The 10,279-nt window shown below is 37.2% G+C and overlaps 1 long non-coding RNA gene across 1 annotated transcript; it reads left to right on the forward strand.

The window, feature by feature from the left end:
* The first annotated feature begins 375 nt into the window (after positions 1-375).
* Positions 376-9,970, forward strand: LOC140199447 (uncharacterized). The gene is made up of 3 exons (XR_011886420.1): positions 376-5,388; positions 7,211-7,294; positions 9,251-9,970. It is a non-coding gene; the product is annotated as an uncharacterized lncRNA (long non-coding RNA).
* Positions 9,971-10,279: the final 309 nt, after the last annotated feature.

Below are 10,279 nucleotides of genomic sequence, written 5' to 3' on the forward strand. Positions count from 1 at the left end.
TAGCTATTACATGAAAAGAAAAGAATGCAGGATTTAAGATTTGCTAACAGTTTGACAATATAATATGAATGCAGCGGCAACATAACTGAATTGAATGTTTTCTGAAGGAAATATGAAATATGTGGGTTAAACTCTGCACAGAGTAAGTTATATTATCATATTGCGGTTTTGAGGACACCGATGATACTGATAACGATTTTCAGTGAACAATAGAAACAGGTGTTTGACAATCTATCAGAGACTGTTTTACCACCAACAAAATGTTTATGCACCAGCTTCCAAGTAATTCTGCTGCAAAGTGGTATGCTGCAGAAAGATGCACAGATCATAAAAGAAACTAAATTTCTAGGTAAGCTTCTCATCTACACTTCTGGAATTTTTTTGAATTCATAAAAAAACTTCCATTGTATATTTCATGAATTCTATCTCATTTCCTAACATCATGTTGATATTGTTTCAATGTATATAATCAAGCTGATATCTTTTCAATAACTTATCAGACTTGCACATAGAAGTGTCTAATTTTTACGAGGCTGATCATCACAGTTCTGATACAACAGGAACATCCTTTCTACTTATTTTCAGATGGCATACTTCCTATACAAGTTTTTGACTAAAGGTTCCAGTCTTGTCCTTGTGTTACAATCAGCTCTATTTCTTCCTTTTGATTCTCATTGTTAAGTATCATCATCTGAAACTTTCTATTTCTCCTTTATAGTATAAAAGGAACAAAGGGTGAGTACTGAAAGTAATTGTTAGTTCTGCCACATTCAATATGAGATATTAGATTTTATCTGTAAAAGTGATATACGTAGCTTAATCATTGGAAAAATCAAGGTGATATATTATAAAATGAAATGCTGGGAACTGGTTGGATTTGACATGCACAATTTTTAACGTCTTCCAACCACTTCAAGTTGTTAACTTTTGCTCATTGCTAACATTCTTCCTTCTGAGCCAGAAGGTTGTGAAGTTGAAACTCACTCGATATAGTGAATCAGTACTGTGAAATACAGTACTTCCAAATCTACCAGATCACTGAGCAATCTCATTTGTTCATGGGGGAAAAGAATGAAAAACCAGCAAAGTATTTGTTCACATGAAGAAGAGCAGGTCAGGAGAGTGTCCTTTGTGAGTTTACTAATTCTGCCTCAAAGTGTTCAGTCCTGTAAGAAACAATTTCTTGCTGAAATCCATGCCCTGCCTCACTGGCCTAGATGTAGAGGGAGTGATTTAAGGACTGAAATAATTTAAACTCTGTAAACTGGTCTGGATTTAGTGTCTCTTTGGCAGCAAGTCAAACTAGTGGCTGAGGATGTTTGAGTTTGGATGGTAAATCCAGACCATGTCAGAGACTGTCAGCAACTCTCCAGGTGATGTGAAGACTTTTTCTAAGGCAATCAACATAGTGGGACCAATCATTTCAAGTAGCAGCCACGCCTCAGTCAGCTTGCCCAGGATTATTGATATGGAGTCTATTTTCTCTATAAAGTAACCAAAAGCAGTATGCTCTGAGTTGCCTGATAGATACATTAGAATAACACATAAATAACAATTTACAATTTTATTTAGTATGGCTTTGTGTTTAGAATCTAAACAGAGGTCAAAGCACATGAAAATCGAAGAAGAGAATCAGATATTCCTCCAATTTCTTCAGCAGCATTAGTAATTGAATGCTGTTAGCCTGATTGTGAATAATTGCCTTCCTCAGTCAGAAACCAATCCGACATCAAAGTTTCACATTCATCTGGTGCAAACTAAGTGGAAGTAAATATCTGTTCACACTGCGAGGGCACTAGTAGCATCTATTGGCACTGTTCCCTCTGAGCTATGTGGATGCATGGCCATGCAGAAAGTGAAATGCTCCCATGCACATAGCCTTTGTCATCATGCAGCTGGAATTTTCTTTGATAGAATGTTAAAATAATTTTGAAATCTAAGTTAATATAATTGTGAAATACACTAATTAATTGTGTTAATAAATTTTATCCATAAATTTCTTACAAAATAAAATTACTTTTACTTTGAAACATTTTAGGTGTTTAACGTAGTTACATTGTCAGTGTTTCAAGTTACAATGCTCTACAAATTGTAACAATAAACACAGAGGTGGAAGTCAATAGCTCATTAATAATAAACTGTCAGCTGTGGTTTACTGTTTATAAAGTGCCACACTACTTTCTGGCCATGTAAACATTTCCTGCTCATAGCAATGGTTGGTCTATGAAGCTGTAAAAGAATTAGAGGGAACATTGTCTATTGGAAAGAAAAAATGTCTCATTTGACCATTACTCCCATAGTCTGAACAGTGATTTCCATTTCTTGGCACTATCAGAGCCAATGCTGTTCCGCTTAACATGCACCTAATGTGCAGCAATTGCCAAAATGGCAGGAAGAAACATGGCAATTGGGCCTGCTTTCATCAAGGTTCTGGCCAGTTTGATGTACGTGCCTGGGAGTCCATGAGGAAGTGTATAGGAAGTCCCACCTGATATAGACAACACAATGCAGCAATTATTTGAGTGACCCTGTAAATGCTCCCAAACTGCTATTTGGGAACTCAGTTGGCAAACTCTGTGAAACAATATGCCAGCAATCTGGATTTTAAAGTTTTTAAGGCCACTCTTGGGTTAGGAACTTCATGAAACTAAATCTCTGAAGCTCCCATTGTTCTTCTCGTCCTTTATTTAATATAGTTTCTGGCTCACAGTCAGTACCTTCCAGCATTTATGATGTTGTAAGTTGCTGCACCTGAGAAATACCTAGGCCTGTTTTTTGCAGTGAAGCAGTGTACCAGCTTATAAATTATCTTTGTTAGCAGGTTAGGGCATCCATCACTAACAAGTAGTTGAAGTTTTTGATTGTACTTAAAAGGGTATTGGGAGAAAAAGAGAATAGTTGGTGAAATGATACTGGCAAATCCTGCAAGGAGGGAATAAAGAGGGAGCAGGAATATGGTGTGCAGCTTCATGGTCCAGGCTTTTTTTTGAGGCCGGGGACTGGATATCAGAAAGCCATGGTCTACTCTGTCACTATTCCGCTTTGTTAAGTGCTGCTGCATGCAGCATATCACTGTTCAATCTATCCTGAGTTGTTGCATTTTCAAAACCACTTGTGTACCAGATAGAACAAATGGCTGAAATTTGACGTCAATGAGCTGAATATTAGAAAATACCTTCCAAAAATCTTTTTCTCAAGAAATTAAATTTGGCTCTGTTCTATTTACTCAGGAATGATGAGTGAATTTATATTACAGTTGATTCCATTAATTAGAAGTGTAGCTTGAGATTTTAAACATTTTGTTGGGATGGATTGACATATCCAGACTAATAGCCAAAAGTGTTTAATTGTATTAGAAAGCGATTTTCTCAATGAAAAGTGCACACTTAACCATGTCATTTTGAGTTCTTTGAGTATTGAGGAATCAAAATGCACACCTGTTGGTTCAATGAGACCGTAATAAATTGATATACTTTGATTCATTAGTGTTTTTTTTTACATTTGTAAAGATCAATCAATACTATTCAAGGCTTGTCCTGTGCCAGCCTTACAAAAAATTCATGATTTCTCTTTTCTGAATGGGTTTATAGCGTCCCTGCACATGGTATACAGAGAAACTCTTTCACTGAATATAATATTTGTTTCCTTCTGACAACATTTTAAAACGATTCAGAAATACCATTCCAGTCAACATTTTTTTCAAATTAAGAGTACTATTGGCTCGTATTTTAGCAGTTATTTTGCAGTCATGAATGAAAGATAAATGAGGACTTGCAGTCAAAATATGTATATTAACTGCATTAACCATTACTTCAGTAAATTGCAGTTCTGTTCCCTGATGGGCCGGAACTGGTTCAAACTGATGTATGATTTTATTCTAATCATAAGTTCCTCAATATTTTGAACGACACAACATGGCCTTCATCCATCTTATTTACTTTGGATTTCCTATAGTGGGAAATACATTAACTAAAGAGCTAAATTGAATTTTTTAGGGAGAAGTGAATCATCATTAATAGTTGACAAGCATTAAAAACCGGTGCATATTAGATTTTTGTGCATCTTGCTGAGTTGAAAAACAAAAATATATTTGCAATAGCAATCATTTTCCCATTTAGTTTCAAAGACTAATAGGCCTCAGGCTTAAATTTTATAACATCTCATCATTTGGAAAGAATGTAATTAAGATGGGAAGCATTTATGATTAGAACAGGATCATGTATTTATGAAATCCTAACCTTATAAACTTAGTCCTTTTTAAGTTTTCCTGAAGTCACCAATATTGTGAGGAAAGTTAGAAGGAAATGAATTCCAAATTTGTAATAGATGCTTACTTTCTGTATGCTTTTGTTTCTAATTACCTATTTCTCTCGCTTGCTGAATGCTGCATCAAAAGCTTTCAAAGAATCCAGTCATGAATAATTCAACAAAAGGAAGTTTGCCTGGAGCCAAAGACCCTGAAGCAAATAAAATGTTGTCCCTAAATTCCCTGAGAATCATGTGAACATACAGTACAATGGGAACATATCTTCAAATGCACAATCATAAAACTTGTTTTACTGTTACTCAAAGTATTGCCAGTTTTGGGGGTTGTACAAAATGCACTTCTGCACATATGTGACATTAATTTCTTTATCTAATCAAACCTTTTCCTACAATGCAAATAATGACTAGTGAATGTCAATAACAACCATGTCTTCAGCACTGAGGCCCGAACTACACTCTGGTGCGCAGCCATGATGTTTGCATCATCGCAAGAGATTCTGTAATTGCTGGAAATCCAGAGCAACACACACAAAATGCTGGAGGAAATCAGCAGGTCAGGTACCATTTATGGAGGAGAATGAACAGTCAACATTTTGGGCCAAAACCCTTTATCAAGACTGGAAAAAAGGGGGCAGAAGCCACAATAAGGTGGGGAAGGGAATAAGAACAAGCTGGCAAGTGAAAGTAGGTGTGGGGAAGGTGTTGAATTGAGAAGCTGGGAAGTGATGGGTGGTAAAGGTAAAGGGCTGAAGAAGAAGGTAATCTGATATGAGAGGACAGTGGACCATGGGAAAAGGTAAGAAGGAAGGGGTACCAGAGTGAGATGATAGGCAAGTGAGAAGGGAAGAGGTTAGAGGGAAGCCAGAACTGGGATTGAAAAAAGAGATGCTTACATACTCAACATCTGTCTCCCAAAGCAGAAGTTCTGACACAGGATGCGATCACAAGGTAGAGAGAGAAATGGATTCAAGGTTGTCCACAGAGCATCCTTGGAAAAAAAAATCATCATCACTGACTCCTGGGAACATCTGACTGTTAATGCTTCAACTTGGAGAAGACTAGGATGCAACAAGGATCTTGTGTCCGTCCAATAGAAGCACATGAGGGGAATGCATGCGCTAGGTAAAGTGTACCACCTTAAACTACCCACCCATCCTCTGCATTAAACATCTCCTGTCCTTTCTGTTGAAGACTCCCATAGTGACCTCTGAAACCTGGCTTTTGAGTCATGGCTCCTTACCATTGACAGCTACAGTATTTTTGTAATAGCAGCAAAATGTCACAACACATAATCCCATGGCTTTATATTTAAAAGGAAAGTATATTTGAATTTGACTTAAGCTATCCTGAAAATAATTGTGAAGACTGGTACTTATTGAAACTGGCAAAGGTTGATTTTAGATAATCAGGGATATGAACATTGGTCCCTTAATAAATAAGACCAGTGAAATAATAATGGGAATCAGAGAAATGGCGGAAGTTATATTGGATGCCTCTTCACAGTAGAAGACACAATAAATATCCCAATAATAATAGATAATTAAGGGGCTATAGGGAGAGAGGAACTTAATAAATGTAAAATTTTGAAATAAAACATTACTAGGCAAACTAATAAGGCTAAAGACCCACATAATCCCCAGCCTATGTCCTAGAACATTCAGAGAAGTGGCTGCATTACTTATAAGCTACCACAATTTTTTGGCTTCTGAAGAGGTCCCAGAGCACTTGAAAACTGCAAATAAAACTCCGCTATTCCAGAAAGGTGGGAGACAGAAAGCAACAAACTATTAACCTAGCATCGGTAATTAGAAAAATGCTGCAATGGGTTATGAAGGAATTAAGAGCAAGACATTTGAAAAATCATAAGGCAATCGAACAGAGTTAACATCATTTTATGAATGGCAATTTGCATTTGAAAGACATATTAGAATTCTTTGAAGATGTAACAACAGGGTGGATGAGTGGGGAACAAACAGATGAAGTGTAATTGAATTTTAGGAAGACATTCACCAAGACATTATATAAAAGATGAGTGCCTGTGATTGGGGGAGATATCTTGACATAGAGGGGGGAGTGGCTAAAGAAAAGAAAATGGTGAGTCAGGATAAATGGACCCACCTTGTGAAATGCCACATTGATCAGTACTGAGGCTTCAACTGTTTATAACTCATATTGATGGCTTATGTGATGAGGCCTAGAGTAGTCAGATTTACTGAAGAAACATGGCTAGGTAGGTTAACAAGTGGTGAGGTGGGTGGAAAGAACCTGCAGAGGGATTGCAACATATTAAATGAGAGGGCAAGAAATTGGCAGATGGAGAATAATATGAGGAAACATAAGGTAATTCACTTTGGAAGGTAGAGTAAGGAAGCAAATTATAATTTGAGGCTAAGGATACAAATTCCAAAGGGCTCTGGCAGGTCAATGTATGGAAAACAAAAATGGACAACTTGTGGATACAGCAAATAATTGGGAATCTAGTTGACTAGTTGAAGGAAATGCTTTTCAGCTGACAAAGAAACTTACTCCTGTTCTTGACTCCTGAGAATGCTCTTCAAGTACATTTTAGAAGTACTTTGAATTCATTTTCAAGGCCTACTTGTTATCTGCATGTCTTGCACTGATTGCTTGTCAGTGATACCCTGAAAAGCTTGCAGCGAGCTACCTCATAGTCAAGGAATGCTTCAGAGCAGACCATTGAGGAGATGTCATTGTATAATTTACAAAGATAAAATTGAGGATAAACGACAAAAGCAAATTTTAATGAGGAATTAATAAAGATTAAAGTGAAAGTCTTAGAAAGCTACATAACCCTAGGAGCAAATTGTTTTAACTTTTGGCATGCACAACTCCATTTGCTTTCAAAATTCACTGAACTGCAACAAAGATTGATACCTGTTCTAACTAAGTGCCCATTTCTTAATTGCATTTACTTTGTTCTTAGGTATTCTTAGGCCTTACAACATCAAAGGAAAAAAGCTGATTTGAGGAGTTCTTTCCCATTGGCAGCAATTCCAGCAGTTGTCAGGTAAATTTACATCTTTACAGATTTACAAATTTTGCATATGGGATGGGGTTGAAAGCCTATTGATCAGTACACATCAGCTTGTGTTCTTTGAGAGTTTTAAGCCTTAATTAGACAGAGTTGAACCTGCTCTAATGAAAACCCTGGAAAACAATTATAATAAGGTGAAAGGTGCCCAGGAGTGAGTGGAAACATAGAAGAGAGGAGTAAAACCTTTAAGCCTGCTCTGTCATTCAGTGTGATCACAGCCGATTCTCTATCTCAAGATCATATTTCTGCTCTCTCTCTCCATGTCCTCTGTTGCATCTGTGTCTAAAAATAGAGTGTAAATTTAATCTCTGGATTTATGTGATATGAACAGCACTTATCAAATAATTTGCAAATATCTGAAGCCTTGGATTAATTTACAGCCCTTAATTAATTCTGTGCTGACTATTTTTCTATAACTAAAATTAAGATGAGCTGATGTACTGCACAGTGTATGAAATAGATCAGAATCAGACAGTGCTTAAACCTCAGATTAATCCCAGTACATAACATGAAATTCATTATATAATCATATCAGACCTAATGTTTGTCTCTGGACTTCTTCCAAGTACTTTCAGTGAACTTGCTTTCAGAGACAGAATGGAGGATGAGGTGACACTACTGATGTTTCCCTTTTAGTCCCTATTTCAGATTAATGCCCACTAAAAGTAGTCTGGCTAAGATCAGCAACATTACAGGAGGGAGGTCATATTTAGAAAAGATTAACATAATTTGTACAATGCAGAGAGAACCAATTTTAACTTATTGCAGCACACACAGAAGCTGGAGGAACTCAGCAGGCCAGGCAGCATCTATAGAAAACAGTACAGTTGACGTTTCAGGCCAAAACCTTTCAGCAGCACTTAGTAAATTTATTTAGCTTATTGGTCCACTCTCTGTCCCAAGATCTTCTTACTAAAGATCATCAGCCATACCACATAAATTGGTGATAACTACATATATTTCTTGCACTGTAGAATGTAATTGTATCCTCCACCCCTTGCACTCTTGTTCATGGGTCACAGCATCATTATAGATAATTTCCATTCTGTTTCATTTCATTCAGAGGACGGCAGATTCTAAACAGTCAGCATTTTAATAGTTGAGTGACATCAATTTACCAACAGTCTTATAGAGGCTGGAATTCCCATTTTAACTCATACATAGCAGGCAGAGGTTTTGAACACGGGACAATCCTAACACTTTAATAGGTTCACCAAAGTTAAGAAGTGAATGTGCTTCCCTTCAGACCTTGCATGCACTATTTATTTTCCAGATTGTGAAAAATACTTGTAGAAATAGAAATTCACACTTTCCTTTACACATTGAATCATTCAGAATATCAAGTAATAAAGGTTGATATAATCCCCGTGGGTAACCGAGTAACACTCCCTGTATCAAAGACAAGCTCTTGAAAGGTGTGTTTGAGTGGGTGGATAATGAAAATGTCAACCATGGTTGCAAAGGATGTATAACATTGCTTTTGACGTGCAATACAGCTACAAAGCACCGCCAGTTACAAAAGTGGAAAACTCAGTTTCAGTCCCGTCACTTTCCTAACTCTTGACTGAAAATACAAATGCAGTCTTGCAGTAAAGCATGCCCATCCCAATCCCATTGAGAAAAAAAACTGTAAACAATCCAGAGTCTTGCCATGAAGATTTGAACAGGCGTTTTTTAAATGGCCTGCTTTGTGGTGTTGCAATAAGAAACCAAGATGGAAAAATTAGCAAGCAATGTGTGAAAATTCTAGAAACCCTTTGCAGGTTGAATGTATTTTGTACTGCATACTGTATATCGAAGGTCTTTTCTATCTCCCTTGGAAATCATTGTAGTCATCATTGATTCTCATTTGATTTCAAAAAAAAAAGGTTACGTTTTTGTCTTTTCAATCAGTTTCATCTTTGTCATATGTATCTACCTTTCTCAAAGGTTTGGTGAAATTGAAGTGTTTCTATTCATTTATGCGACCGCTTTCGATTATCAAGAACAGGACTGGGATCGCAATGTAAAGAACAAAAAGTGTGGGTAGCAAGCAACACGCACCAGAGCACATTCTCCACCAAATGGAAGAAGATAGTGGGTGTGTACTGTCACCGCATAGACATTACAATGGCTCAAACTGTAGCAGTTATTTTTGTGCACAACTTATATTTTTTCTTTCATGTTTTACTCTATTTCGGGCCTCTGGCAACATGTTTGGCCATTGTCTGCATTGATGAGTAATTACTTGGCAACGGTGGTTGATGGCTGGCTGAAAACAAGTTAATATTTCCTGGAGTCGACCCTGCAATTCTAGAAAAAGCTATGAGCAATAAACAGGAAAAATAACAGACAGTATGAACTCAATACTGAAAAAAAGAGGCAGCATCCAAGTTATGAAGAGGTCTCTGCTGAAAATGGAGCAGTGGAAAGTGAACTCTGGTACAAAGCAAGCCTGAAGTATAACTTCTGCTTCGTAATGGGGGAGAAGATTTTTCCATGATGCTCCCAAGAGAGATATTGGCACTTTGTCCCTGATGTGAGTGTGTATCTGGGTGCAGATGGCCTCTGCGCTGCCTGACCTGCTGAGTTCCTCCAGCATTTTGTGTGGTTTACTCTGGTAACTTTGTGCTTGTTGTTAATAAGACAAACTATTTTTGAATTCCAGGTTTATTTCATTACTTTAGTTTAAATTCTCCAGCTACCATAGACGTTACTGACCATTTATTCACTTCTTGTGTCTGAATCAATAGCTCAGAGTTCTGGCTGTTTGACCAGTAACTTAATCACAGCAGGACCTTCTCTCTGATATCTTTACACAAACTGAATGGCATGAGTAATGGCAATACTTAATGCGCATTCCCACAAAAGGGCCAGTTAAAATTGAACCACATTGCTGTATGCATGGAGTAACATAAAGGTTTGTCTGGATGAGGTTTGGCCAATTTCCTTACACCCAACCAAAGAGAGGTATAGATA

Source organism: Mobula birostris, chromosome 6 (genome assembly GCF_030028105.1).
Source record: "Mobula birostris isolate sMobBir1 chromosome 6, sMobBir1.hap1, whole genome shotgun sequence".
Taxonomy (NCBI): Eukaryota; Metazoa; Chordata; class Chondrichthyes; order Myliobatiformes; family Myliobatidae; genus Mobula; species Mobula birostris.